This window comes from Typopeltis vanoorti, chromosome 2, assembly GCF_054136105.1.
Source record: "Typopeltis vanoorti isolate ZY-2024b chromosome 2, IOZ_Tvanoo_1.0, whole genome shotgun sequence".
NCBI lineage: Eukaryota > Metazoa > Arthropoda > Arachnida > Uropygi > Thelyphonidae > Typopeltis > Typopeltis vanoorti.
Genome location: NC_143550.1, coordinates 36,148,965 through 36,162,705, shown reverse-complemented (window position 1 = coordinate 36,162,705; position 13,741 = coordinate 36,148,965). Strand labels below are relative to the sequence as shown.

The following is a 13,741-nucleotide window of genomic DNA, read 5'->3' as shown; positions in this document are numbered from 1 at the left end:
AAATAAAGATTTTTTTTCATATTTCTAATCCACTCCAAAACAAATTATGGTGACACCAATATTCTGTGTTAGTGGCGTACAACAAAAGTTAAAAATGTGACTCTGAAATTTTAATTGAGTTAAAAAGAATGCTTCGTTTAATACACCCTCATAAGTAGAAACATTATGACTATCTATCTGACAGTGTGTTGAGCCTCTTTTTCCCGTGCACTGCTTGCACTCTTCTTGGGCTCCACTAGATCACCAAAGGTGTCGTGAAGTATTCTGGACCAACTAGACAGAATAAAATCCCGGAGTTCAGCGACTGAGCGAGTCACAAGCATTGATAGGCGGATGCTGAGTTCTCCATGATCCCGGAAATGTTCGTTGGGATTCAAACTAGGAAAATTAGACGGCCATGGGAGCACACTGAATGCTCAGATATGTTCGTCGAGCCATACTTGCATAATGCGAGACTTGGACGTTCTCTTTTGCTAAAAGAGTTCAGATCCACATAATCACAACGTAGGGAAATATCTAGTCCAAAACAATCCTCAGGTAAGAATTAACCAAGGCGTGTTCATTGGAGATGGGAAGACTTAGTGATGTCCATGAGAATAATCCCATACCAGGATATTACTACCATCGCTTGTTTCCGGTTAACCGTGCAGTCTCGTTGGCCGGAAGCAGGTTGTTGGATTGTCATAATGTTTTAGCTCATGAGTGCATTATTTTTATATGCAAATATAAGCATTCTATTCATTGAATAAAGCGAGATATCTGAATATAATCAAAGAATGAGCATATCAGCTGTTATCCTTCCCGTTTATTCTTAATAGAGGTCTATATTTCGATCGGTTGATTTGGTTGTTCTTAACGCACTTGCAATATGATGAAGCACTGAAATCTTAAGAAGCAGTGTTATTATACATCTACGGTAATTTTGTCACTCATCAGGTTGTTATACGCATGCGCATATCAACCTACACGCTGACGAATGTTTTTCATCCTTTTTAAAAATCATTCTCTATTTTAAGTGATTTCTAGTCACTTTTTTAAATTTTCCGAAGATTACAAATAACCATATTTCCAAGAAACAAACTGTAATGCAATTGATTCTCACTATAACGAACACAGTTATAACACTCAATCTAACGAATGACTTATCCAGGTTGTGCAGGAGAAAAATTAGGGTTTCTCTGCTTGTATCAGTTGTAAATTGCTAGTGTACGGACAATTATTGGTAGATAGTGTATATCGAGGAGGCACTGGCGTCGACCTGGAGGATGTTGCGTTCTATGTGAACCCATAAATGTTCGCTGGAATTCAAATCAGAAGAATTTGGCGGCCAGGATGCAATGAGCATATCCAAGCACAGAATGCTTGCATATGCTCGTTGAACCATGTTTGCACAGTACGTTGTTTGCAATACTGGCTTTTTCTTACTAGAAGAGTCCAAATCTTTAAGGACACATTTTGCCATGCATACGTGGTCCCAATCAATCCCAAGGTAGAATTAGTGGTCAAGACTTATTCATTGAAGATAAGAGGATCCACTGATGTTCATAAGAACAATTCCCAGATTGTTTCCAGTTAACCGTGTAGTGTGGAAACAGGCTGGTAGTCATAATATTTTGGCCTATTGAGTGTATACATATACAAAGAAAACTATTTAAATATAAAACGCTGTTTTTCAATTTAATCACCAAAAAGTTTCTGAATGAAACTTGAGCAAGAAATCAACTACAGAGATAATAATATCCTTTATGGACAAAAAAAAAATATTGTAGAAGAAACATGTCATATTTTTCCAGGAATTGACATATACACTGAAAAACTTGCCTCGCAGTCTTAATTACTTTGAAATCATGTAAACAAGCAATCAACTGAGAACGATTGCTCTCAAATAAAAGTCCCCGCTCGAGTGCAAAAAGCAGTCGCATCCAATGAATCGTATGCAAGTTTTCATTTAAGATCAGTCTTTATTTCTCTTCTTTCTCACAACTGGAATGAGAGAAAGAGAGAGAGACAGAGAAAGCAAGAGAGAGAGAGAGAGAGAGAGAGAGAAAGAGAGAGAGAGAGATATTAATAAATAATGAACAGAGTCTGCTTAGAGAGAGTTTCATTTATTCCCAAAGAAGACCAAGAGAAAATGATAATTATTCCGTCTTATCAAGTAAATTAATGTCTATACGCAGAAATCTTAAAATAAAAGTTCATTTATTAATGTTGCATTATTGTTATTTTTCTGATAGTTCTGTGACTTAATTACTTTAAAACTAATCAATTGTCTGTTATGATTACATTGTATCATCATTTTTTGTAATGCGACATTTTGTTGCCGTATACTGACTGCTTACGAGAATTCCATTTCCATATTTTTGTCATAAATATCCAGATATTGCGCATGCCAACGTGCCTCTAGCTTTTACGAGAATCCCAGAGTAATTGCCAACTGAGGAATGTAAAACTTTTCTTTTGTGCTAGAAATGCGGCGTTGAAGTAGTTTTCTGAGGAATGCAAGAAACTGTAACTCATTTTAAGATCGTGACATATTCTGAAAGCAGTAGGATTTAAAGAATGTAAAGGATTTAAAATCTGTGAGTTACGACGATGTTTTGCAAAGGTCAAAAATATTTTCAAGTGTATAGATTTTGAACATTGTCACGAAAATGAATAAAAAAGATGAATAAAATCTTTGTATTTATAAACATTATTTGTGTAATCTTAATTCGTATTTTGACGAAAGAATTAAAATTTGTAATACTCATCTGCTACTATTTCTTTTATTTAGAACATTTTAAGACTATTTTTAGATATGGGTATTTGGTAGAAACTTTTACCTACAACTTAGATGATATTAGTTTCGTAGATGTTCTCTATATAATAAAATTGTTTTGTTTGCTTTAGTGAAACGAATATGGCATAAATAATATTTGCATTTCTATTTCACACGTGGCGGAGAGTTCTGCGTATGTCGTCAAAAATGAAATAGGCGAATTTTCTGTCGATGAATGGTTTTACATGGGGTAGTTTGTAGCATAGTGATAAGATACTTGCAAGAGTTGTCAGTTTGAGTCTTTTTGTTAAAGCAAAAATCATTTGATGGTAAATGATAGCAACGAATGTTCATTAAGGCTGTATTTTTAACCACTAATAACTATTTTACGGTCTAAGTAAATCTACTTTAAATATAAAAGAAGTAAATCTAACTTCAGATAGTTTCTTTAAAAGGAATGATATTTTCAGTTATATATTAATGTATGTCTTTTCACTTGGACTGCTTATATTGATATGTACATCTTTTCGCAGGTGACGAAAGTGGACAAATAATCAACAACAACAACATGTGGCCATGGCTGACGCTCTTCTCCAAAACGATGCCAGCAGTATTCGTTTCACTCCCACCAACACAAGCGATAGCATATCATCGACCTTGCAGTCGAGTACATTATCACCAGGTCATATGGCCATCTTAGAAATGCACGCCAACAGCCAATCAAATGCCATCATCTACGTGGTGGTTGTCCTATCGCTATACGCTGTTGGAATGATCGTTGTGCTGATCAAATACATTCGGACTGAACGCTATGAAGCGCGATTGACAAGACTATTCCACGAAATCATGAGAAGAGATCGCTTCTTTCGTCTGTCCAGGAGACGATCGTCCGTGCAAACTAAAGGAACGCCAGCTCCGTCTACGGTAATCGAAGATGACTTGCCACCAACACCAACGCAAGACGCTACGCAGGAGTCAGTGCAACTAGAAGTCATTGAAAGCAACTTGTAGCTAATACAAGGGGATTGTTACGTCCTTCGATAACAGCGAGAGACAGAAAGAGAGAGAGAGAGAGAGAGAGAGAGAGAGAGAGAGATTGAAAAAAAAATTGAGCTTATTTTCCATATCCCCAGTAATTCACTGACACCATGTGTTTTGAAATTAATATGAAATATCAATACTATCCGTTGGATTAAAGCTCCGAGAGTTGACTTCATTAGCAAACAACCCTATGCACATCGTAGTCAAATGTTGTTGTTGTTGTTCTATAACGGAAAGCATTTTTTGCTGTTTAAAGACTATAGTTTTCTAAATGACTCAAAGAAACAGGGCTTTTCTCATTATTCAACGAGGTGGCCTTCAAATCTTTACTCAAATCTCACTTCAAATGTCTACCGTTTGTATTTTGTGCGTGTGTGTGTGTGTGTGTGAGTATGTTTGTGCCAAATATCTTAATATACTATTCTTCCAAGAAAAGAATGCCATTATTTAAAACTTGTGGAAAATGCACAGATTTTAATATTATTAATGAATATTTATTTTAAATCTCCAAACTACTTCAAATGGATTTAAAACTAATTAAATTTAATACACGTAAATTCAGAGACGTATATTTTTCATATAATGAATCTCATAAGACTTCATGCATTGAAATCTTCCGTCTCTTTTGATGATAAGTCTTATATGAGGTCAACCTCATATGAAAACGATAATTGCAATGTAGGCCTCTTCCTCCTTTGCACTTAACACACCTCTTATATACATTTCCTTCCCAAGCTTTGGTCTTTGTAGTTGTTTTACACCGATTACTTCAAATTGACTTTTCTTTTTTAACAAACCCGATCTTCGAGGATGTTGAATTTAATCCTTCAAATAAGTTAATTTCTATTGAACAATTTGAAGCAAGATTATAAAATTAGAAGAATTTAAAGTATTTCAGATTTTGAAAATGTTTAAGCATAAATTAACATCCTCAACCCCTAAGTTATAATTTTGCTAATCATTTAATATATTAGAAACTATGCAGATCAAAACAGAACATTATCCTATTGTACATACTTGCCAAAGTGTCTGAATCGATTTGACCAACAATTTTCGAATAAATGTGTTGTATTTAATCCAGTCTGGGCAACTTATTTGATCTCCTTATTTGAAACGTAATAGCTTGGTAACATTTGCAGCCTCTGGTATAAAAGAACATAATTCACTTTTATCAGTGAAAACACTGCTTCATCCACGCTTTAAAAATCAATACAAAATTCACGGTTAGCATCCAACTTTTTCATTTAATAGCATTTTAAGCCAACTCAGATATTTGTGCAATTTATTGCCTAGTCTTTTTTATTTTATTTATTTATTTTCACAATAGCTAAGAGATATTACACTTCAAATGTGCAAATTGAATATGATTCTTTTACAAAATAAACCATCATGTGCACTTTGCTTCGTTTTTTTTTTCTTTATAAATCATCTTCAAACAGGTCCAGAGATTTTAGGAGAAGAAGTTTTAAAACTCAGAAGTTAAAAAATGGAATTTTTATATACGACTGTCGCTATTCTGTAGTTATTTCTTCAAATTTCATTAACTTTAATTTGATAACAATTACGTGTGTAAATTATTATTATAAAATTATTATACTTTCATATCATTTTATACATTTAAGTTTGCATCAGAAAGTAATCATAAAATCTCTGAGTTCTGCAAACTTCATTTCTTGTCTTAATTCAATAAAAGTTTGGATAATTTATATCTTCACCGCTGTTAAGATACAAGTTTTATCCACTGTATAAATTTAAACAGTCCGCGCGGTTAGCCTAGTGGCTTTGCGCTTCGCAACCATATGCCTGGGGAAGGAGTGTCCTAGGTTCGATTCCCGTCGGAGACGTGAGGAGCTGAAGGATCTTCCTCAGCCATAGCCAAGTTAGCCGGTCTTGGGCGCGGGCAGTAGGGTTTTTTCCGCCAGTTTGTCTGGTGTTTTTCATCCCACAAGCAGGCAAACCGGCCCTGTGAACACACAGGGATACAGCCAAGAATACCTTGAGGCATAGGAGTGACCATTCTATCCTCGTATTTCGGTTACGAAATCCAAGCATGCTTGGAAGGTTGTGGGTCTTAAAGGCCTGTTAAAACCATTGAGATAGATAGCTAAATTTAAACAACAAAGTATAGGAAGACTGAAAGAAATCTAACAGGATGGATTAGTACCCTGGTTACCAGAAGCCGGAAGTCGTTTGAAAACGTCAGCGCTTGATCTTAAAAGAGCTCAGTTTTAGGAGTGTTCTTCAAATTGTTATTAATTATTATTATTATTTATTTGATAAACAAATAAGTTAAACAGAGGTTGGTGAGCACGAATAACCGGCGAATTATCCTATAGAGGACCACTATTGTATCATTTTTTAAAAACTGTATTTGTATTTTTGTTCTCCGTGTTTGGTGTTTAAAATTTATAAATTTGAAATGGCTTTTCATTTATTTATATTTTATTTATTTCATGCAAAACAAACATATTCGTAATGTAACAGACAGGATCGTCGACTATTCCTGGTCTCCCTTTTACAAGTGACCATAAACTTTAACTAAATCATATTTACACAGACTTCTGCATTTCTAAGACACCTACGAAGCAATGATTAATCAACTGAAAACATTACTTCATACAAAAGAAGTAATCGATGAATAAAATGAATAAAGCCACTGGCCTTTGTCATTCCTTCAAATATTACTGGCGAAAGAAAATCAAAAAAGTTAAATAAAGCAATACAAAATGAATACGTATTTTAAAACATATTCTTTTCAAATATTTCTTGCAAAGCTAAATGTGTTGTCATATGAGATCTTTCTACCAGATTAACAATGAATTTTATATCACACTTTCATAAATTTAAACCAATACATGCTGAGTATGATATAGAAATTTACAGAAGATAAACTTTCATATTAAATGCATTCTGAATGTTTACCATGAACCTACACTATCGGCAGATACCTCCAATAATCTGATAATCAGAACTTATAAATCAGTAGGAAATTATGTAGAGTGTACATAATTTGCGATACATGCAGTTTGGTGTAGAATTTTAACTTCCGTTATTATAGTGAAAATATCATATTCTTTTACTTTACTTACTTAATCCTCCCTCTTCTGCCTTTACGGTGTCGAAGTTTTATTGCAAATAACCCCAACCGTAACTCGAGGATAGGGTGGTTAGCTCTATGCCTCACGGTGAGTATTATGTCTGTAGATGCGTGTATTAACGGGCCGGTTTTGGGGGACGAAAAACCAAAGTTTCCGGGTGAAAAATCCCTCCTATCCCCGTATGAGACCGGCTAATTCACCTTTCGTCAAAATAGACTAGTAAAGGTTCCTCACGTCCGACGGCAATCGAACCCAGGTCTCTGACCAAAGGGCTTGGTCTATATAGACTGAGCTATGGAGGCTCAAATATTATATTCTGTTGGCATAATTTTACTTTTGAAGGAGATCTTGTAGTTTATGTTTGGTTTTAAATTAAACTTTGTAGAATATTTCAATATAAGTTTTGATAATTTTACAGATGTTGTCAAATGTGGGTTATTTAATTTGTCTTTGTGGGAGGTTTGGACCGATTTTTGATAAGTGATTACCATAATTGATTAAATGAAGACCAACATCAATGTATGATTGCTTGATTTAGTGCTGTAGTAAATGAAATAGTTGTAAACATTGATAAACTGCGTTAACACAACAGTTTTTTTGTTATTAGAAAGGTGGTAAGAAGTGAAATGTGGGCAACTGCTGATATTTATAGATTTATGGTAAACAATGGCTCTAATTCAACTGAACATAAACAAGAAACAAATCTTTAAATATTGTTGTTCGTATGCAATTCCAAACTAAGTCTATATTTGCTAAATGAATGGTTTTCCAGGCAGAACATCGTCCACATATCTATTTTCCATAAAACGTTGGGTGGGAGGTGCCATTCAACCTGGGACAAGACCAGTTAGTGAAGTTGTTCAAGACACCAGTTGTTTAGCCGTTGGGTTGTTTCATAGATATATAAAGAATTATGGAAAAAATTATACAAAGAATATGCAAACAATACAAATGATTCTGCAAAAATATTACTTGGAAAAACTCTACACATACGAGGGTGGTCTGAAAAGTTCTCGTCGTCTAACAATGAAAAAACGAATTTATAATTTCAAAATTATTTTATAAGTACTGAGAATGTCTCCGTTCTCAGTACGATCTACAAAATATCCCTCTACAGTTGCAATCACCTCTTGATTCGAAGAAAAACGTTGACCAACAAGGAAGAGTTTCAGTTTGGGGAAAAAATAGAAGTCGCAGGATGTTCCAACAATTCATAGTGCAGATCCCTTAATTTTCCGATTGCCAAAACACCTTTGTGGGCAGGTGCATTGTCCTGATGAAAGCTGATTTTTTTCTTCTGCAAACCGATTTTTTTCTTGCGAATTTTTTCGTCTAGTCTGGTTAAAAGATCGGAATAATATTCTCCGGTTATTGTTTTACCCTTTTCAAGATAATTAATAAACAAAATGCCTTTAGCATCCCAAAACACCGATGGCATAACCTTTCCTGCTGATGGAACCTATTTTGTCTTCTTTGGCGCTGAATAACCGGCTTCTGTCCACTATTTTGACTACTGTTTGGATTTTGGTGTGTAATGATGAATTCAAGTCTCATCCATAGTAATAAATCGGCACAAAATCAGTTTTGTTCTTGTTAAAACGCTCCAAGCACTGTTCAGAGATTTTCATGCGAGTGCGTTTTTGTTGTTCTGTGAGCAAGCGCGGCACCCATCTTGCGCAGAGCTTTTTGATTTGCAATTCTTCATGAAAAATACGTTATTCAAGTTATTTTGAAATGTCTATAGTCTCAGCACTTTGACTCACCGGTCATCCAGTACCATATCGTGCACTTGATCAATGATTTCTGGTGTTGTTACACTTTTTGGACGTCATTCACGTGGATCACCTTCAAGGCTGGTACGGCCACGTTTAAACTCGGCAGTCCATTTCTTAATTGTCGAAAACGAAGGAGAAGAGTGCCCATAAAATTTTATGAACTTCGAATGAATTTCTTTTGGCGTTAAACCTTTTACAAAGAATTGTATACAATATACTCACTTTTATCCATTTCAAGGGATACACTTTTGCTTCAGACAGCTGAATAAAGCAAACTACTTGATATCTGCAATTTCACATGGATGCTTATGACAGATGTACCAACTTAGAAAGAAAATAAAATCTCTTGCCGATAGTTTTGCCATCTATGGTCGAGGCAGAGAACCTTTCAGACACTCTTGTATGTTGTTTGTACACAGGCAACTACATTCTCTTTCATAAAACTAAAAAAATTACTATGAATAAATGAATATTTTTTTTTCAGTAACATATTAAAAGAGAAAAAGATTATATCATTGATGATAGATGGCGTAGTGAGGAAGATGGAGTTGTGATAGTGGTGGTTGATTTTGTAGTATAGATGAGGGTTGATCGATTATAAAGTGCTGTGTAGTATAGTGTCGATTAGCCTTTCTTGATGAATCCTTGTACACTATGGGGACGTCGTGCAATAATAATGAATTTATATATAATTTTATATACTTTTATATAATAATAATAATAATAATAATAATAATAATAATAATAATAATAATAATAATAATAATAATAATAATAATAATAATAATCTAACGCATATAAAATTGGAATATATAATTTAAAAACAACATAATAAAAATAGAATATGCTAACAAAATTTCAACTGAATTGTAGATTTATTAAGATGAAAAAAAATGAAGTTTTAAAAAATGTTTATTAAGGTACCTTCAAAAATATTCATGAAAATAATTTCTTACTGAAATTCAAACCAAAGAGAACCTACGAAAATCATCTTTGAAACACCTGCGAAATAACATAAATGATAAAATAAAGCTGCTAAAGATAATATCTTTATAATTACTGACAAAGGAGGAAAAGATGTTAAATATCATTAACGAAAGATAACTTTACACAGGAATGTTTATAGATGCTACCACAGATCCTCCTGGAAACTCACATTTTTCACTCCGCAAAGAGTTAAACCGACTATTAGAACACACGCAATTAACAGACATAATAATACTGACCAGATAGTCTTTAGTTGCTTCGTCCGTAAATCTAAATCCACCAACCCACCAACCTATTCCAGACATAATAATTCAAATGAAAAAAGACCTTACATCAAATAAAAAATATAAAAAATTAGATAAATACACTTTAAAATCATGCCATCCACAAATCTTGTACAACATCTTTTTGTCAAAACAAAATACTTAAAGTAGGTTGCCTAATACGTTCATAATGTTATATAAATACACTGGTTTCCATAAATTAAGAAACAAAGAGAAAAATGCGATAACTCAAAAACTGTGTGCCGAATGTTTATGCAATTCAGCGAAAAGTAATATGATGTGAGATGTGAAAGAAATACCCCCCCCCGCGAAAAGTGTACACAAATAGTTTAATTATAATAAATGAGTACATGAAGATAATGGTCAAAACGAGATTATCAAAGTAGTACTTCAATAAGAAATGTGGTCACCCATCACCCTCGTGGACCAATATCTTCAAAGAAAGACTATCGAGTCTTTCTTTGAAGATATTGGTCCACGAGCTTCGTTGATGAGGACGAACTTTATCGTCTTGTACGATAAATGTCTTCTCTGTTGCACCCGCATACGGATGAACATAGGTGTACAGGACCTCGTCTCTATATGTTACAGCATTCATAGTTCTGCTATGCAGGTCAGTCGGTCCAGCCAGCGAGATGCTTGCCTAAACCATCGCATTACATCTACTATAAGTGTCATTTTCACGCATATTGGAGAGATGATAACGTCTCTTGTTCTCTTCAGATCAGAGCACTTTCGATATCGCTTTCTAGTGGTTTTTTTAAGACAGAATTTTCAGAGAATTGTACAAATTCATCAGACGGTTTTTGAATTATCATGATTTTTCTCTTTGTTTCTTAGTTTAAAAAATTAGTGTATATTACTCGTACTTCTAAGTTATCTAATTACCTTATCGAACTTAATAAAACCACTGTTAAAATTTCAAAATGGTTGATACAAACTACAAATGACTTATTTCAGAAAAAGGACATAACCTTTTCGATTAATAATGCCATAATTTCGTTCCACGTTGCTTATTTTAACGGACATCCCTGGCCCAAACTGGACATATAATTAACAAATGTTCAGCCTCAAACCAATCTTAAACTCGGTAAAACTAAACTTATGTTGTTTCGAGAACACATATGTAAATTGCTGTTTTTGTTTTTGTATGAAGAAACTTACACAAAAGATAATGGATGTAAATACAAATGACTCGAAATTCCCCTAATATCAAAACTTAGTGCTATGCACAAAGTTCATCCATTGAAGGATGAACTAAAATGATGCATTGATTGGTTTGATTCTTTCAGTGTAAAACGAATTTGAATAAAATAGGACTTCCAGAATTAATTGTAAAAAATAGATAAACTTATTAATGCTTTCCAGAATGTTACTGATGAAATATTATAAACTATTTTAACAATAATTACTCTTTTTTCCATCATAACCTATAAATTATACGCTGTACAACTTCTTTGAGGAAGTATACAACTAAGAAAAACACATTTGCTCATAACACGAGGAATTAAATATTTAACCAAAGGAGTGATTCTTATTTATTTTGAATTCTGTCACGTTTGTTGGGAGATGTCGCTAAAAGTAGCTGGCGCGCATCTTTTTTTTTTTTCTATTCGAAGCGTATTATTATTCCAGTCGTTCATGAAAGTGGTGGACAGAAACAGTCTCACGTTCTTCGATACGGCCGCTTGAATATTTTCCTTTCAGAACTGTGTGGATACAACAACACTCTCTCATCCACTGATGATTGATGTTATTCCATAATACTAGACTGGTCTTTGGTATTCTGACTCTTAGCGAACACCTTATTAAATTCATTCGTTGCCAGCCATAACTGTCATTTAGATTTGATCAAGATATTTTGACTTTCTTTTCAGTCAACATATGCTGATGACTCATTTTTTATATGTTTCTTCGCACTCCTTGCCTTTTCTGAATTACATACTCTCGTTAGATTCTCAACATAACATTCTTTATTAATAAAATAAATTACAATAATAATAATAAGATTACTTCATGAAGTATCTTTGCGACTATACTTGTTTAATGAGAGCAGGTGACTTCGTTACAAGTTGCCCTAGGTATCCTATAATACAGAGAGGACTTGGTAGGACGTCTATGTTGTTTTACCATTTCTCCCCCCCCCCCATCAGACCATCATGGGATACTTAAGGCAAATTGCCAATAACAGCAGATAAGCTTTATACAACAGTTACTGTTACTGGTTTTCACCTTTCAGTACAAGGTGACTTTGTAGTGTAGTCATTGCCCACAAAGTATTCCTGGAGTGATTTTTACAGGGTAGTTCACCATTGCTCCCTCCAACAATTTCATCCGGGCTCGGGACCGGCATAATGGCTAGGACGTATTCCTTACTGTAATCCATGTGTGTTGACGGGGCCGGTTTGCTTGTTCTGGGGGACGAAAAACCCAAGTTTCCTGGAGAAAAAAATTCTCTACCTCCGTATGAGATCGGCTAACTCACCTTTAGTCGAAAGAGAAGATAAAGATTCCTCACATCACTGATGGGAATCGAACCCGATCTCATTATACAACACATAATGTAACATATATTGTATGAGGTACAATCGTTTTATATAATTTTGATACTTAGTCCGATTTTAATGCAAACACTGAGATGACGCGATGGACAAATTTTGTAAATACCCCAAGTATCAAATTTAATCAAAATCACGCCATTAATTTGGACTTGGTACATGTTTAGAGTAGACAGACACGGAAACAGACAGATATAACTAATACATGCTTATGCATTATAAACGACGGAAGGCTAGACATACGTAATACTTCATTAGCTTAATTTATAAGCCTTTCGTGTTTAGCTAAATTAATCTCATTTCATCAAAATAATGTGAGGAGCATACGTTACATGGACTCTATCTATTTTCACAGTGGTCAATGCGTTTTCTTGGAATTTCCATAACTTTTATTCGGTTCATATGATATAGTTAATATGATTATAAAAATTGTAAGAAAAAACGTGTAAAATATTACATTGTTTAGAAACGTATTTATCAGCCAACTAAGCAATTCATAGCACAATAAAAAAAAAATTGAGTTTTGCGTAATAGTTAGTTTATGAGATTGTTGTTTGAACCAATCCTAATAAAATGTCATTTATTCAACTAGCATTCTCCATAGGGTAAATATAGCCTAATTAAAGAAACATAAACTTCATTTAAATTATATTATTATAGAATTTTTCTTGCTATTCAGATTAAAAAAAAAAAAGAAAGAAATTTGAAGGTAGCGAATACTGTAAAATTGAGTACGTTCACTGATTGCATTTATTCGGTGTTGAAATGGTTATTATCTTAATGTAACGCTATGTTAAAGTATTAAAAGAATTCGTGAAGCCCATCTAAAACAGTATTAAAAAGTAAATAAGGTGCCTTTTTATTTTTATCGAAGTATTCATCACTTTTAACCTTCATTTCTCCTTCGCAGCAAGGACGTGAGAGCTAACAGCTGTCACGACACATCTTAAAAATCAGAAGCAATTTCGATTTACTGCTCCTGCATTTTTTTTTTATTATTTTTTTGGCACTCAGATGAAACTCTACTGCTAGATTATTACTTCCCTGCTAACTTTGCTTAACTTAAACAAACACCATGCAGTCTGCGTCAAACGAAGCAGGGTTACCAATGGAGTTGGTAACCCTGCTTCGTTTTTTTCTCTCCATTATTTATTTTGTGAAAGAATAAAAGAGTTTCTTTCACTCATGTCTGCTTAATAGAATTAATCTGCTATGTTTCTAAATCTTTAAGATCATACGT

The 13,741-nt window shown here is 33.9% G+C and overlaps 1 long non-coding RNA gene across 1 annotated transcript in view; it reads left to right on the top strand.

Annotated features, from left to right (window-relative positions):
* Window positions 1-4,875, top strand: part of LOC150108923 (uncharacterized) — an 88,266-nt gene extending 83,391 nt beyond the window's left edge. The window contains exon 2 of the long non-coding RNA XR_016549403.1: window positions 3,292-4,875. This is a non-coding gene — a long non-coding RNA (uncharacterized LOC150108923). The remainder of the gene's footprint in view (window positions 1-3,291) is intronic.
* The last annotated feature ends 8,866 nt before the right edge of the window (window positions 4,876-13,741 follow it).